This window comes from Sapajus apella, unplaced genomic scaffold (genome assembly GCF_009761245.1).
Source record: "Sapajus apella isolate SASKATOON/1434 unplaced genomic scaffold, GSC_monkey_1.0 scaffold75, whole genome shotgun sequence".
Taxonomy (NCBI): domain Eukaryota; kingdom Metazoa; phylum Chordata; class Mammalia; order Primates; family Cebidae; genus Sapajus; species Sapajus apella.
The window spans coordinates 2,428,552-2,445,069 of NW_022437015.1; the positions used below are offsets into that span (position 1 = coordinate 2,428,552).

At 35.7% G+C, this 16,518-nt stretch overlaps 1 protein-coding gene across 3 annotated transcripts in view; it reads right to left on the minus strand.

Moving 5' to 3' along the window:
* Window positions 1–16,518, minus strand: part of ABCB7 (ATP binding cassette subfamily B member 7) — a 124,877-nt gene that overhangs the window by 31,926 nt on the left and 76,433 nt on the right. The gene's annotated exons all lie outside the window — the stretch shown is intronic.

The following is a 16,518-nucleotide window of genomic DNA, read 5'->3' on the forward strand; positions in this document are numbered from 1 at the left end:
GAGAAATGGAAGTTGGGTTCACACAAAAATCTGTGCCTGAATATTTAAAGCAGCTCTAGTTATAATCACCAAAAAGTGGAAAGAACCCAATGTTGTCAAATGGGTGAATGGACAAATTCTGTTATATCCGTACCATAGAATGCTACTTGGCAATGAAAAGAAACAAACTGATATATCCAATAACATGGATGAATGACAAAGACATCATGCAGAGTGTAAGAAATCAGTTCAAAAGGTTATATACTATACAATTCCATTTATATGGCATACTTGAAATGACAAAACTATAGTGATAGCAGACAAATCAACGTTTCCCAGCAGTTTGGGGTCTGGAAAGGATATGACTATAAAGAGGAAACACAAGGGAGGTCTTTGGGGTGATAACACTTCTCTGTATCCTGACTGTGGCAGTAATTACATGAATATACACATGCTTAAAATTATGGAATTGTATACTAAAAAGAGTGCATTTCACTGCATGTACATTAAAATTAAAATAAATAAAGGCAGTATCACACCAGAGACCTGGCTCCCTGGGGGCAGGAAATGTCTAAAATTAAGGCTGAATCACAGTGTATTTCAATAAAAATCAGCCCAATATGAAGTTTCACATCGTGTTACTTTTTAAAAATTAAACAAATTGGTTATATTTACAACATTACCATCTTGTGGCAAAAGGTATATTTAATGTGACTGCAATGTACACACTAAGTACACGAGAAATAAAGGAACTTTTAAAGTTTTTTTTTGAAATGGAGTCTCACTGTCATCCAAGCTGGAGTGCAGTGGCATGATCTTGGCTCACTGCAACTACTGCCTCTGGGTTCAAATGATTCTTGTGCCTCAGCCTCCCAAGTAGCTGGGACTACAGGTACCCACCACCACATCGAGCTAATTTTTGTATTTTTAGTAGAGATGGGGTTTCACTATATTGGCCAGGCTGGTCTTGTATTCCTGGCCTCAAGTGATCTGCCTGCCTTGGACTCCCAAAATGCTGGGAAACTTATATAACTTTTTTCTTTCTTAGATCAAAAATTTAAAACATATAAATAATCTGCTAAGCTCTTGAATTTTCAGAGATTGGTATATCATTACAAAATGGTATTCATTTAATATTTAGCACAAAACTGTACAATTTGGGACACGAACTGAAGAACAGAGTTAAGTAAAACTGCCATAAAGGACTACCAAAAGTATGCTGTATCTACATGGTGCCACAACTAATCACCAATATAGTCAGTTTGCTGAGGACCTCAAGTTCCAGACTTAGTTATCACTTATCCCATTATGATCACAACTAGTCATCTGAGAAACCCAATTCTTTCAGACTTTTTAATATCTAAACTCCTCAATAAATTTACCTCTTTCAGAGTGCCCTCTGTTAAAAGGGATCTAGGAGCAGTGCTGCCAAAGAGTGCCCACTATATCTAAACAAGTAAAAAAGAATTTTTTTCCTTTGTTTAATTGCTTCTCTATTCCCAAAAGAATCAGAAGAGAAAAAAAAAAAAAAAGGCCAAGAACACTAAAGAGAGATTTGATTAGTAAGGCAAAACAACGATAAAAGAAAACTAGACAAGGTAAGGTAGAAGGTCTGCAAGAATTATTTTCCAAGCACTGGTCATGAGACCCCTCTGAACAAACAAGATCTGAGCAAAAGGGAATGCAGCAAAGAAACCAGACCAAACCAGCTAGAACCAAGATGGCGACAAAAACAACTTCTATTTGCTCTCATTGCTCATTATACACTAATTATAATGCATTATCATGATAAAACCAACTCCCATCAGCACCATGACAATTTACAAATGCCATGACAACTCCAGGAAGTTGCTTTATATGGCTTAAAAGGGGGAGGAACCCTCGGTTCCAGGAATTCCCCATCCCTTTTCCAGAAACTTCATGAATAACTCACCTCTTATTTCACAACTAATCAACGAATAGCCATATAGCTAATCAGAAATCCACGAGGGCTGCTGCTACTACTCTGTCTATGAAGCAACTATTTTCCTGTACTCTGTGGCTCTAAGAAACTTGCTTTCACTTTGCTCTCTCAGCTGACTCATGAATTCTTTCCTGCACTAAGCCAAGAACCCCCCCAGGCTGAGCCACAATTTTGGGGTTTGCCTGAATCAAGGGTATTCAGACAATTTGTTAAGATTATCAGGGTAGTGGTAGAATCTTCACAGAACTGAAGTTTCTATTCTCATTAAAGGAAAAAAAAATCAGACAAACATAACAAAACAGTTATGTAAGTTGATCAAATAGAAATTATTTTATACTATATACATTATTAATTCATGAAAATTAGGCCTATGTAATAAAGCAAATGTCATTAAAGATTTCTATCATATAAACAAAATACTTCTGGCTTGTATATGAAGTTTGCTTTGGGCATCAAAGAGTAACTTCAACAGAAAACAGCCTATTTAATCCAATCATTGCAACATAGTTGAATATGGATTCTGAGAAAGTAAAGCAAGAGTTATGACTAATCTATGTGAATAACACACAAAAAAGACTCCATATGCAAGACTGTTACATAATGTGGTATTTCTAAGAAATCTGTTGTTTTTACCTAATAGTTGGAAAGTATAAACATGAAAAAGCTACAACACAGAAAGGGACTATATGTCATTGTCATTTTAAATAACAGACATCTAAAAGCTAGAGGTTATAATATCCATAAAACAAACTTGTTTTATTTCACAGCTGAAGCACACAGAACTGAAAGCAAATTAAAGAATATGGAAGAGCAGTTGACTTTCAGTCTCAACTCCACTAATCTAATTAATCTAATTTAGATAAGGGATAAATCCTCTTACCTAAATCTAGGAGATAAAACATTTAGAGGGGAAAAGTAGATCACAATGATATTTAATGAACAACCTCAATATAACTAGTAGAACTTACAAAATATGTGAACCTGATTCATTAAAATTTTTTGTTCATATGGCCTTATCCCCTAAAATCTATCTGGCCCCGTTTAGAAGGTTCTAGAGAAAATTCTAGCCTCTGACAACTACAGCTAAAACTAATATTAAAGACAACCAATTCCTAGCTAGATAAACATAAAATCTCATTTGTCTGGCCTATGTTTAGCAGGTTCTAAAGGAAATTCTAGCTTTTGACACCTACAGCTACAAGTAACATTAAAGACAGCCAACTCCAGCCAGATAAGCATAAAATCTCACATTAAAGGCATATTTGCCTCAGTACATTTTACCTAATGCATTGTGCCTAGCTCTCAAAAAATATCACAAAGCATGCTAAAAGGCAAAGAAGAGTCTGAAAAGACAAAGTAAACATTGGAACCTGACTCAGATAAGACAGAGATTTTAGAATGATCAGATCATGAATTTAAAATGCTAAAGGCTCTAATGGAAAAAGCAGATAGCATGCAAGAAAAGACAGTTAATATAAGCAAAGAGAGGAGAATCTCTAAGAAAGAATCAAAAGGTTATAAAAGAAATCAAAAACACTCTAACAGAAATGAAGAATGTCTTTGACGGGGTCATCAGTAGACAGGACACAAAATAGAAAAGAATCAGTGAGCTTGAAGACGTATGGCAGTGAAAACTTCACAAAGTGAAAAGAACAACAAGAATTTAAAATGGAAAAGAATATGCAAGAAATATGGACAATTACAAAAGTTGTAATGTATGTAGACATAATGGGACTACCATAAGGAAAAGAGAAAAGGAATGGAAAAAATATTTGAAATAATAAAGGCTAAGAATTTTCTAAAATTAATGACAACACCAAACCACAGATCCAAGAAAGCTCAGAGAACACCAATTAGAAAAAAAAAAAAAAAGCAAAAATTTACCAAAAGGTACACCTTGGCATATCATATTCAAACTACAAAAAAAATCAAAGACAAAAATAATCTTCAAAGAAGCCACGGGAATCACCTATAAAGAAACAAGAATAAAAATAACAGTGAATGCTGGCTGGGCACGGTGGCTTACACCTGTAATACCAGCACTTTGGGAGGCTGAGGTGGGCGGATCACGAGGTTAGGAGTTCAAGACCAGCCTGGCCAACATAGTGAAGCTCTGTCTCCACTAAAAATACAAAAATTAGCCAGGCATGCTGATGCATGCCTGTAATCCCAGCTGCTCGGGAGGCTGAGGCAGGAGAATCTCCTGAACTCCAGAGGCGGAGGTTGCAGTGCGCTCAGATCAGGCCACTGCACTCCAAACTGAGTGACAGTGTGAGACTCCATCTCGAAAAAAATAAAAATTAAAAAAACAATAACAGTGAAGACAAGTAAGAACGGAATGAAGTGAAATATTTAAACTTCTGAAAAAAAAACAATCCACCAACCTAGAGTTTTCCACCAGTAAAATTGTCTTTTACAAGTGAGGGAAAAATATACCCTCTCTACAAAAGCAATATTGAGGAAATTTGTTGCTAGTACATGGACTTGCAATAACTATTAAAAAAAAAAAGTTCTCTAGAGAGAATGAAAATGATATTGGTCAAAACTTCAGATTTACATTTAAAAGGGAAGCAATGTTAGAGAAGGAATAAAAGCAAAATAAAATCACTTATTTTTACTCTTAATCTAACAGATAAATTTATTCAAAATAACAGCAACAATGTACTGGGTAATTAGAGCTTATAAATAGGCTAAATGAATCACAGCAGCCTGTAAGTGATAGGAGGAATGAATTGGGAATACAGTTATGTGCACCACCCCCATGAAGCAGTATAATGTTATATTAAAGTGGAATTAGACTGCCTATAAATGTATATTGCAAACTCTATGGCAACCACTTAAAAATTAAAAAGTATAACTGGAATGTTAAATAATTAGCAAATAACAAAATCATACAAAATGTTTAATTAAAGTCAGAGAAGGAAGAAAAAGATTGAAGAAAAAGTAAAAACCAAAAAACAAAAAACAAAGAAGGCAATGAACAGAAAACAGTTACACATATGGTCAATATTAATCCAACAATATCAGTTAATCATTTTAAATGAGAATAGTCTATACCAATTAAAACACAGATTGCCATTATGGCTGGATCTGATGGCATTAAAAAAACCAGACTGTCAGAATGGATTTTTGAAAGATAATCCAACTAGAGACACCATTTTAAATATAAAGACAAAGTGAATTAAATGTAAATGGATGAAGAAATATATACCATCTTAACACTATTCAAAGCTAAGCTGGAATAACTATATTAATTTCAGATAAAGCACACTTCGGATCAAGGAAAATTAACAGAAATAAAAAAAGACATTACATAATGATAAAGAGGAAACCACAAAGATGGCTGAATAGGAACAGCTAAGATCTGCAGTTCCCAGTGAGAGCACACCAGAAGAGTAGTGATCTCTGTATTTCCAACTGAGGTACCAGGTTGATCTCACTAGGATTGATTAGACAGTAGGAACAGCCCAAGATCAGCAAGCCAAAGCAGGATGGGGCATGGCCTCATCCGGGAGGTGCAAGGAGCCTGAGAACTTTCTCACCCAGCCAAGGGAAGCCATTAGGGACTTTTCTGGACACTCTGGCTCAGATACTGCACTTTTCCCACAGACTACTCAACCCATAGATCAGGAGATTCCATCCAGCGCCTACAGCGCCAGCACTCTGGGTTTCTAGCACAAAAATGGGTGGCCATTTTAGTCAAGTGGCACCTGGAATGCCAGCGAGACAGAACAGCTCATTTCCCCAGAAAAACAGGGCTTAAGTGAGGGGGCCAAGTGAGCTGGCTCAGCAGGTCCCACCCCAAGGAAGACCGGCAAGCTAAGATCCACTGGCTGGAAATTCTCAAAGCCAGCACAGCAGTCTAAGCTCGATCTGGGATGTTCCAGGTTGGTGGGGGAAAGGGCGCCCACCATTGCTGAGGCTCGAGTAGGTGGTTTCAATATTGCCTGTGTAAACAAATCCACTAGGAAGTTTACACAGCAACTGGGCAGAGCCTAGCATGGCAGCTCAGCAAGGCCTCTGCAGGTAGATTGTCAAGTAGATTCCTTTCTTGCTGGGCAGGGCATCTCAGAAAAAAAGACAGCAGCCCATCAGGAACTAACGAAGTCCCCACCTTCCTGGGACAGAGCACCTGGGAAAAGGGGCTGTAGGTTCCGCTTCAGCAGGCTTAAACATCCCTGCCCAGCAGCCCTGAAGGGAGCAAGGGATCCTCCACCACAGCGCTTGAGCTCCATTAAGGGACAGGCTGCCTCCTCAAGTGGCTCCCTGACCCCCCGCATATCCTAACTGGGAGACATGCCATACAGCAGAGCTCTGGCTCATATCTGGCAGGTACCCTTTTGGGACAAAGCTACCAGAGGAAGGAACAGGCAGCAGTCTTTGCTGTTCTGAAGCCCCCGCAGGTGACTCCCAAGCAAGCAGGGTCTGGAGTGAACCTCCAATAAACTCCAGCAGACCTGCAGTCTGTTATTAGAAGGAAAACTAACAAACAGAAAGAAATAACTTCAACATCAACAGAAAGGATGTCCACTCAGAAACCAAACTTCCAAAAGTCACCAACTTCAAAGACCAAAGGTAGATAAATCGATGAAAATGGGAAGAAGCCAGTGCAAACAGGCTGAAATTGCCAAAAGCCAGAATGCCTCTTCTCCTCCAAGGGATCACAACCCCTTCACCAGCAAGGGAGCAAAACTGGATGGAGAATGAGTGTGACAAATTAACAAAAAGAGGCTTCAGAAAATGGTAAATAACAAAGTTCTCCAAGCTAAAAGAGCATGTTCTAATCCAATGCAAGGAAACTAAGAGCCTTAAAAAAAGGTTAGACGAAATGCTAACAAGAATAACCAGTGTGGAGAAGAACATAAACAACACGATGGAGCTGCATGAAAAACACACCATGAGAACTACGTGAAGCATACATAAGTTTCAATAGCCAAATCCATTGAGTGGAAGAAAGGATATCAGAGAATGAAGATCAACTCAATGAAATAAAGTAAGAAGGCAAGATTAGAGAAAAATGAGTGAAAAGAAATGAACAAAGCCTCCAAGAAATATGGAATTATGTGAAAAGACCAAATCTACGTTTGATTGGTGTACCAGAAAGTGGTGGGGAGAACCAAATCAAGTTGAAAAACACTCTTCAGGATATTCCCCAACCTAGCAAGGCAGGCTAACATGCAAATACAGGAAATACAAAGACCACCACAAAGGTATTCCTTGAGAAGGGCAATCCCAAGCCACATAATTGTCAGATTTACCAGGGTCAAAATGAAGGAAAAAATGCTAAAGGCAGCCAGAGAAAAAGGTCAGATTACCCACAAAGGGAAGCCCATCAGATTCATAGCAGATCTCTCAGCAGAAACACTACAAGCCAGAAGAGAGTGGGGACCAATATTCAACATCCTAAAAGAAAAGAATTTTCAACACAGAATTTCATATCCAGCCAAACTAACCTTCATAAGTGAAAGAGAAATAAAATCCTTTATGGACAAGCAACTGCTGAGAGATTTTGTCACCAACACGCCTGCCCTAGAGGAGCTCCTGAAGGAAGCACTAAACATGGAAAGGAACAACCAGTATCAGCCACTGCAAAAACATACCTAACTGTGGAGACCATTGACACTGTGAAGAAACTGCATAACCCAACGGGCAAAACAACCAGCTACCATCAAAATGGCAGGATCAAATTCACACAAAACAATATTAACCTTAAATGTAAATGTGCTAAATGCCCCAATCAAAAGACAAACACTGGTAAAATGGATAAAAAGTCAAGACCCATCAGTGTGCTGTATTTAGGACACCCATTTCACATGCAAAGACACACACAGGCTCAAAATAAAGGGATGGAGGAACATTTGCCAAGCAAATGGAGAGCAAAAAAAAAGCAAGAGTTGCAATCCTAGTCTCTGATAAAACAGACTTTAAACCAACGAAGATCAGAAGAGACAAAGAAGGGTATTACACAATAGTAAAGGGATTCAGGCAACAAGAAGAGTTAACTATCCTAAATATATATGCACCCAATACAGGAGCACCCAGATACATAAATCAAGTTCTTAATCACCTACAAAGAGACTTAGACTCCCACACAATAATACTGGGAGATTTTAACACTTCACTGTCAATATTAGACAGATCAATGAGACAAAATTAACAAGAATATCCAGGACTTGAATTCAGATCTGACTCAAGTGGATCTAACAGATATCTACAGAACTCTCCACCCCAAAACCACAGAACATGCATTCTTCTTAGCACCACATCACACTTATTCTAAAATTGACAACATAATTGGAAGTAAAACACTCCTCAGCAAATGCAAAAGAACAGAAATCATAACAAGCAGCCTCTCAGACCACACTGCAATCAAATTAGAACTCAGGATTAAGAAACTCACTCAAAACCGCACAACTACATGGAAACTAAACAACCTGCTCCTGAATGACTACTGGATAAATAATGAAATGAAAGCAGAAATAAAGATGGTCTTTGAAACCAATGATAATAATGAAGATACAATGTACCAGAATCTCTGGGACACATTTAAAGCAGTGTCTAGAGGGAAATTTATAGCACTAAATACCCACATGAGAAGTCAGGAAAGATATAAAATTAACATCCTACCATCACAATTAAAAGAACTAGAGGAGCAAGATGAAACAAATTCAAAAACTAGCAGAAGACAAGAAATAACTAAGATCAAGCAGAAGTGAAGGAGATAGGGACACAAAAAACCCTTCAAAAAAATCAATAAATCCAGGAGCTGGTTTTTTGAAAAGATCAACAAAATATATATACTGCTAGCCAGACTAATAAAAAAGAAAAGAGAGAAGATTCAAATAGATGAAATAAAAAGTGATAAAGGGGATATCACAACTGATCCCACAGAAATACAAATTACCATAAGAGATTACTACAAATACCTCTATGCAAATAAACCAGTAAGTCTAGAAGAAATGGATATATTCCTGGACACTTACACTCTCCCAAGACTAAACAAGGAAGAAATTGAATCTATGAATAGACCAATAATAAGGTCTGAAGGTGAGGCAGCAAGTAATAGCCTACCAACCAAAGAAAGTCCAGGACCAGACAAGTTCACAGCTGAATTCTACCAGAGGTATAAAGAGGAGCTGGCTCTTGGTAAAGAGCAATAAAATTGCTAAGTCTCTAGTAATCAAACAAAAAAGAAAGAAGAGAAATTACTAACATCAGAAATGAGAGACAGGTCTTCAGTACTGCTTCTATGAACATTAAAAGGATAACAGAGGGATATTATGAGCAACTCTAGTCCCACAAATTTGGTAACTTAGATGAAATGGACAAATTCCTTAAAAGATCCCTTCCTATACAAGATAAATTGAATAGGTCCATATCTATTAAAAAAATTGAATCAATAATCAATAACCTTCCCAAACAGAAAGCACGGGTCCAAATGGTTTCACTGGTGAATTTTACTAACTACTTAAAGAAGAAATGGTGTGAATTCTCTATAATTTCTTCTGGAAAACAGAGGTAGAGGGAATATTTCCTAACTCATTCCATGAAACCCGTACAATTCTAATACGAAAACCAAAGACATTACAGGAAAACGACAGACCACTTTCTCTCCTGAACCAAAATCCTCAATGAAATATTGCCAAATCATACCCAAAAATATATAAAAATAATTGTACAACATGACCAAGTGGAATTGATTCTGGATAAGCTGGTTCAATATTTGAAAATCAATTAATGTAATTCATCACATCAACAAGCTAAAGAAGAAAGAAATCAAATGATAGCAGTAGGTGAAGAAAAACCATTTAACAAAATCCAACACATACTCATTACAAAAACTCCCAGCAAACTAGGAATAGAAAAAAACTTCAACTGGATTACACACACCTACAAAAAATCCTAAAGTGAACAATATACTTAATGGTGGGAAACTAGATGTTTTCCCACCTAAAACTGTGAACAAGGGAAGGATGTCCTCTTTTACCACATTATATTCAACACTGTACTAGAAGTCACAGCTAATGCAATAAGATACGAAAAGGAAATAAAGGTATTCATTTTAGAAAGGAAGAAATCAAGCTGTCTTCGTTTATAAGTAATATAATTGTCAATATAGAAAATCTGAAAAAAAAATCAACAAAAAACGCTACTAGAACTAATAAGCATTACAGCAAAGTTGCAGAATACAAGGTCATATATAAAAGTCAACTACTTTCCCACATACCACCAATGAATATGCAATTTGAAATTAAAAAATACAACACCATTTAAATTAACACCAAAAAATGAAATACTTCAGTACAAATCTAACAAATATGAACAAAAAGCATATGAGGAAAACTACAAAACTCATATGAAAGAAATCAAATATGCTAAATAAATGGAGAGATACTCCATGTTAATGGATAGGAAGACTCAATACTGTTGAAATGACAGTTTTCTCCAGCTTGATCTATATATTCAATGTGACACCAATCAAAATCCCAATAAGTAATTTTGTGGATATGGACAAACTAATCCTAAAGTTTATATAGAAAGGCAAAAAACTCAAAATAGCCAACACAATACTAAAGAAGAAAACAATATTGGAGATCTGACACTACCTGACTATAAGACTTACTATATAAAGCTACAGTAATCCCAACAGTGTGGTATTGGTTAAAAAATAGACAAAAAGATCAATGGAAATAGAAGAGACAGCACAAAAATAGACTCATATAAATATAGTCAACTCATCTTTGACAAAGGAGCAAAGACAACCCTATGGGGAAAAGATAGTCTTTTCAATAAATGATGCTGGAGCAAATGGACATGCCAAAGGAAATAAAAAGGAATCTAGACACAGACCTAACCTATTTCATAAAAATTAACTCTAAATAGATCATAGACCCAAATATAGAAAATGAAACTACAAATCTAGAAGATAATTTAAGATAAAATCCAGGTAAGCTTGGGTTTGGCAATCACATACCACCAAAAACATGATCCATGAAAGATTGGTAAATAGGACTTCATTAATACTAAAAACTTCTGCTTTGCAAAAGACACTGTCAAGAGAATAAGACGAAAAGCCACAGACTGGGAGAAAGTATTTGCAAAGACTTATGTGATAAAGGACTTGTATCCAAAATATAAAAAAAACAAAAAAACCCCTTAAATCTCAGCAATAAGAAAATAAACAATCAAATTTAAAAATGGGCAAAAGAACTGATCAAACACTTCACCAGAGAAGATATACAAATAACAAATAAGCTTATGAAAAGATGCTCAACATCATATGTCATTAGGCATTTGCAAAGTAGAACAAAAGTGAGACGCTACTACATACCTATGAGAATGGCTAAAATCTAAAATATTGATAACACCAAATGCTAGTAAGGATGTGGAGCAATAGGAACTCTTATTTATTGCTTGTAGAAATGTAGAATGGTATAGCAACTATAAAAGGTAATTTGGTAGTTTCTTACAAAACAAAACATAGTCTTACAAGACAATTCAGCAATTGTGACTGTGTTCTTTTAGTATTTACCCAAATGAGTTGAAAAATTATGGCCACACGAATAACTGCACACAAATATTTACTGCTGCTTTATTAATGATGGCCAAAATCTAAAGGAAACCAGATGTCTTTCAACAGGTGAGTGTATAAACACACTACAGTACATCCATACAATGAAATATTATTCAGTGATACAAAGAAAAGAACTATCAGGTCACATACACACACAAAACGAAGAGCTTGAAATACATATTGCTAAGTAAAGGAAGCCAGTCTGAAAAAGCTACATGCCATATGGTTCCAAGTATATGATATTCTGGAAAAGGCAAAACTGGAGAGTTAGTAAAAAGATCACTGATTGTTAGGAATTTTGGAGGAAGGAAGGACAGATAAGTAGGTGGATCACATGGGATTTGAGGGGCAGGGAACCTATTCTGTATGATACCATAATGGTGAATACATGACATACATTTCCCAAAAACCATATAACTGTACAACACAAAGAGTGAATCCTAATATAAATTATGGATGTGGTTAATAATAATGTATCTTTTAAAAATAATTAGTTCATCAGTTTTAGCAAATGTACCACATTAATGCAAGATGTTGCATTAATAACAGAAGAAATTGTACTGTGTGGGAATAAAAGGGGTATATATAAGAACTCTTTGTACCTACTGTTCAACTTTCTGTAAACCTAAAAAATTTCTCTAAGACATAGTCTTTTAATTAAAAAAAAAAAAAAACAAAAAAACACACAAAAAAAACAAACAAAAAAAACAGGGTAAAATTCATACTTCTCAACTTAAATCAGGTAGCATTGTCTCATTTAAAAAATATTTTTCAGGAAAATTTCAAAAAACAATCAAGAAGTACATAAATGTTTTGAAGTTACAAATATCACAATAGGTCTTCAAAAATGCTAAATCCTTCATGAATCCTTTCCTAAATGCTTAATTGTTGGCACTCTCCTAGAGCTTCATTTGTCTCTCCTTTTGGATATTTCTATTATGGCATATATATAATCATTATTTGTTAGTCACTCAATAAATATTTGCTCATTATATATATTACCTGTTATACTTTATATAATGGATACATTTCTGAAGAAAAAGAGTATTTATTTTTATATACTGTACGCTTTCTTGAAAGTATTATAATTGTAAAGATAGATTATTTTTGCACTTGATACTTGAATTTCCTTTTCCGTCAGTTTTTCTGTCGACTAAGTGGTTTCCAAGATGGCAGTGGTTAGAGAAGATGAAGAAATTTTTTTGGTAATATGAAAGATAACATTTTATAAAATGAAATGATTTCAATAACTGTGTTTTATATTTTCCTTAAATCCTGGCATGGTTGTATGTAAAATACTAATAGAAAGAAAAAAAACCCTTAGAAGGCCTCAAAGTCCCCAGATTAATAACGATATGATACTCCTATGATATATGTATAGATGGTAAGAAAATACATCACATACGATTTGTAGGAATTTAAGGAATGAACACAAATGACATTTTGTTTTTGTTTTTCTTGGTAGCAGAACCCCTAAAATATATAGAACCCAAACACATTAAAATAGAATTGCTGCAACTCTCCTAGAAGGAATACCAATACACTCTCTTAGTATACTCTGGGCTCCAAAGCATCTCTACATAATACAGTTTATCTTTAAAATTTTTGCTGGAGACAATGATAGCCTTAAGACCCTCAGAATCAAAAGAGGATTAAAAAATAAATAAGCAAGCAGAAGGTATGCTATGCTCCCATACACTAGGAATGAAATCTTCCTCCTATTTTCTTCTTACTTGACAATCCTTTTTTTGTTCTTTCTCAAGGACGCTTCATGCCTAGTTATGATACCATTACAACCATGAAGACGGCAGGGTAGCATTTAGAGCTGAGAAGATTCTTGAACGCTGCACTAAAATCCCAGAATATGTGGAGGAAGTAGGAAAGATCAAAGTATAAAGAGGCCTAGATTGGTCCAAGGTGTTTATATGTCAAAGCATATATTCAGGTTTGATGAAAAACAGGAAGCCAAGGATTAAAGGGGATAACAATCCATCTTTGCACACCAATTATAAAACACACCTGCAATACTACTCAAGAATAAACAATGATCACTTTTTAAATGTTTGTAAGAGCAAGCACTTTTAAACAGGACAGTCCACAAAGCTGTACAAATGCTTTTTGGAATGGCCAAATGGTGCTACTATGTTCTGCATGACTGAAGTTATTCTATGATCTAGTTTCTGTTTTGTAAAAAGAAAATTGTGTTCTATATGCTTTGAAAGTACTAGCAGACACTCATCACAACATCTGGCAATTTCTTCCTTCTCCTGATTCAAAAGAAATCAAACATACTTTCTGAGGATTTCTCTATATTCACTTCTGTTTATTTGCAATCAGTTTACATGAGTTTAGTACAGTACTTTCCATCTTATGGGCAATCAGTATTTGTTGATTAAAAAACCAAATATTAACCTTCTAAAAATATTTTAGTCATTAAGAAAGTTAGTTTAGATCTAGATTTCACACCCTGATATTGACCTGTCACTAAGCAACAGAAATCTGTATTTTGAAGGACTGAAACTCACTCTAAAAATGAATTCTAATACAAATGTCATTACTTAAGGCTCCCAACTCTGACTAGCTTAATTAGTCATGTTTTAATCTGTTCTCTTCAATTAAAAAGAAAGTCTAGAAAACAATCTGCCTTTAACTTGTCAGCAAAGTACTTGCATTCAACTAATAAAGGAGCATATGAGCTCAGAATCATCTTTATTCTTAGGTAATTTGTATGTAAAAGACAATTCAGCAACCAGTACTATGCTAAAAATGAACATAAGGGTTAAAATTTTTCAACAATACCTACTAAAATTACATTTGTAATATTGTTCTCTCTGTTCAGCCTAAACAAATATAACAAAAAATGGGTTCTTGATCTGTTGCTCAGCATCTTAAGTACTCTCCCCATGAATGGGTAAGATCCACTGGGAGAGTACTCAACAGATATTTCAGATGAGAAAGGAGGCAAGAAAATGGAGTTTGATTGTGAATTATTTTGGCTTTACTCTTAACTCTTCAGTCACTCCTTCCCAGTTTCCTCTATTTATTTTCCTAGAGGAACACATTAACCGAAGGTACTGTCCCTAGTTGTCTTCTATTTCCTTCTATTTGTGTTCTTTTCCTTGGTGTACTTACCAATTTGCATTGTTTCAGCTGTCACCTCTTTAGACTTGGACTCCTTCCTGAGATTGTTTCACATTTTGTATTACCAGCTAAATATTTCTAACTGGATGCTCTGCTAGTACCTAAAACGTAACATGTCTAAAACCAAGATCTTCCTTTTCCTCAAACAAGATCTTCTGACTTATACCCACTTCTGTAAAAGGCATTCTTTTGTTTTTTGGGTTTTTTTTGAGACAGTGTCATGCTCTGTAACCCAGGCTGGAATGCAGTGGTGCAATCTCTGCTCACTGCAACCTCCGCCTCCCGGGTTCAAGTGATTCTTCTGCCTCAGCCTCCCGACTAGCTGGGACTACAGGAGCCCACCACCACGGCCAGCCAATTTTTTGTATTTTTGGTAGAGATGGGGTTTCAATACATTGGCCAGGCTGGTCTCGAACTCCTGACCTCAAGTGATCTACCCACCTTGGCCTCCCAAAGTGCTGGGATTACAGGCGTGAGTCACTGCACCCAGGTGTTAAAGGCATTCTTATTCTCTCATCCTGGAATCCTATCTTTTTTTTTAAACTTGTAATAGTTGATCCATTGCTAAGTATTGTTGACTCTATCTCCCCTACTGCACAGTATTGCTTGTTTTTTCCTCCATATTACGATTTCCACTACCGATTCAGTACAAATTGCTATTACTTCTTATCTAGACTATTACATGAGCCTTATACTGGTCGGTAAACATTTGCTAAATGAATGTGTGAAATAAATGGCTTCCCTATTTTAGGTCTATCATTACTTGAATTCATCTTTTACGCATGGCCAGATAAATTTCCTAAAACACAGCTCTAACCTTATTACTTGTCTATTCAAAAGACAGGTTCCTACTTCCCACATAATTACATTTTTCTGTTTCACAGTCACAATATTTCACATTTAGGAGCTCTGTCTTTCCAAGCTTATTTCCAAATTCTCTGAAACATCTTCCCCTCACTGAAGCCAAGATGGACTATTCACTTCTCTACACATACTATGTCCTTTCACAACTAGGCCATTTTTCATGTTATTCCTACACCTGTAATAATCCTACTCATCAATCAATAGACCTAAAGTAGGGATATCATTTATTTCACATATTCATTCAGCAAATGTTTACTGACCAGTTATAAGGCTCATGCAATAGTCTAGGTAAGAAGCAATAGCAATTTGTACTAAAGTGGTAGTAGAAATTGTAATATGGAGGAAAACACAAGAGATACTGTGCACTAGGGTAGACGGAGTCAAGGTCTATCTCAGATGTCATCTCCTCTGTGAAATCTTTCCTAAATCCCCATGATAGTGGTTCCAAACTCTCCTCTGAAATCCCACAATACCCGAATGGTACTTTTTAAAATCATTTATGACTTACCTTTTACTATGGCAATAAAATAAAGCTTGCCTTATCCCATATGGTTTGAGGAAAGAAATTTGCTTTGGTCATATTTGAATACTCTGCAATGCCACGAACGGCAGTTTGTGTAAGTTCTCAATAGTTTTAGGGTAGGGAAAAGAATGAACGAATAAAGGAGATTATACATGATATAGGGAAAAAAATAAGAGGTAAGAACTGTTTTTTAAAATAAAATATTAATCCTTATATATAAGAGAAGTAGCCAAATTAAAGCCAAACCTCCTTTATACTCATTTTTAAAAAACACTTTTAACCATATTTTTGGAAATTTATTTTTAATACTTGTATTTTACTACCTGCCAAGCACTGTTATAAGTCTTTTATATGTTAACTTATTTAATCCTTATAACAACCCTATTTTACAAATGGGGAAACTGAGGCACAGAGCCTAAACAGCTTGCTTAAGCTTACAAGGTTAGTAAGTGGCAAAGCCCAAGCAGTCTGATT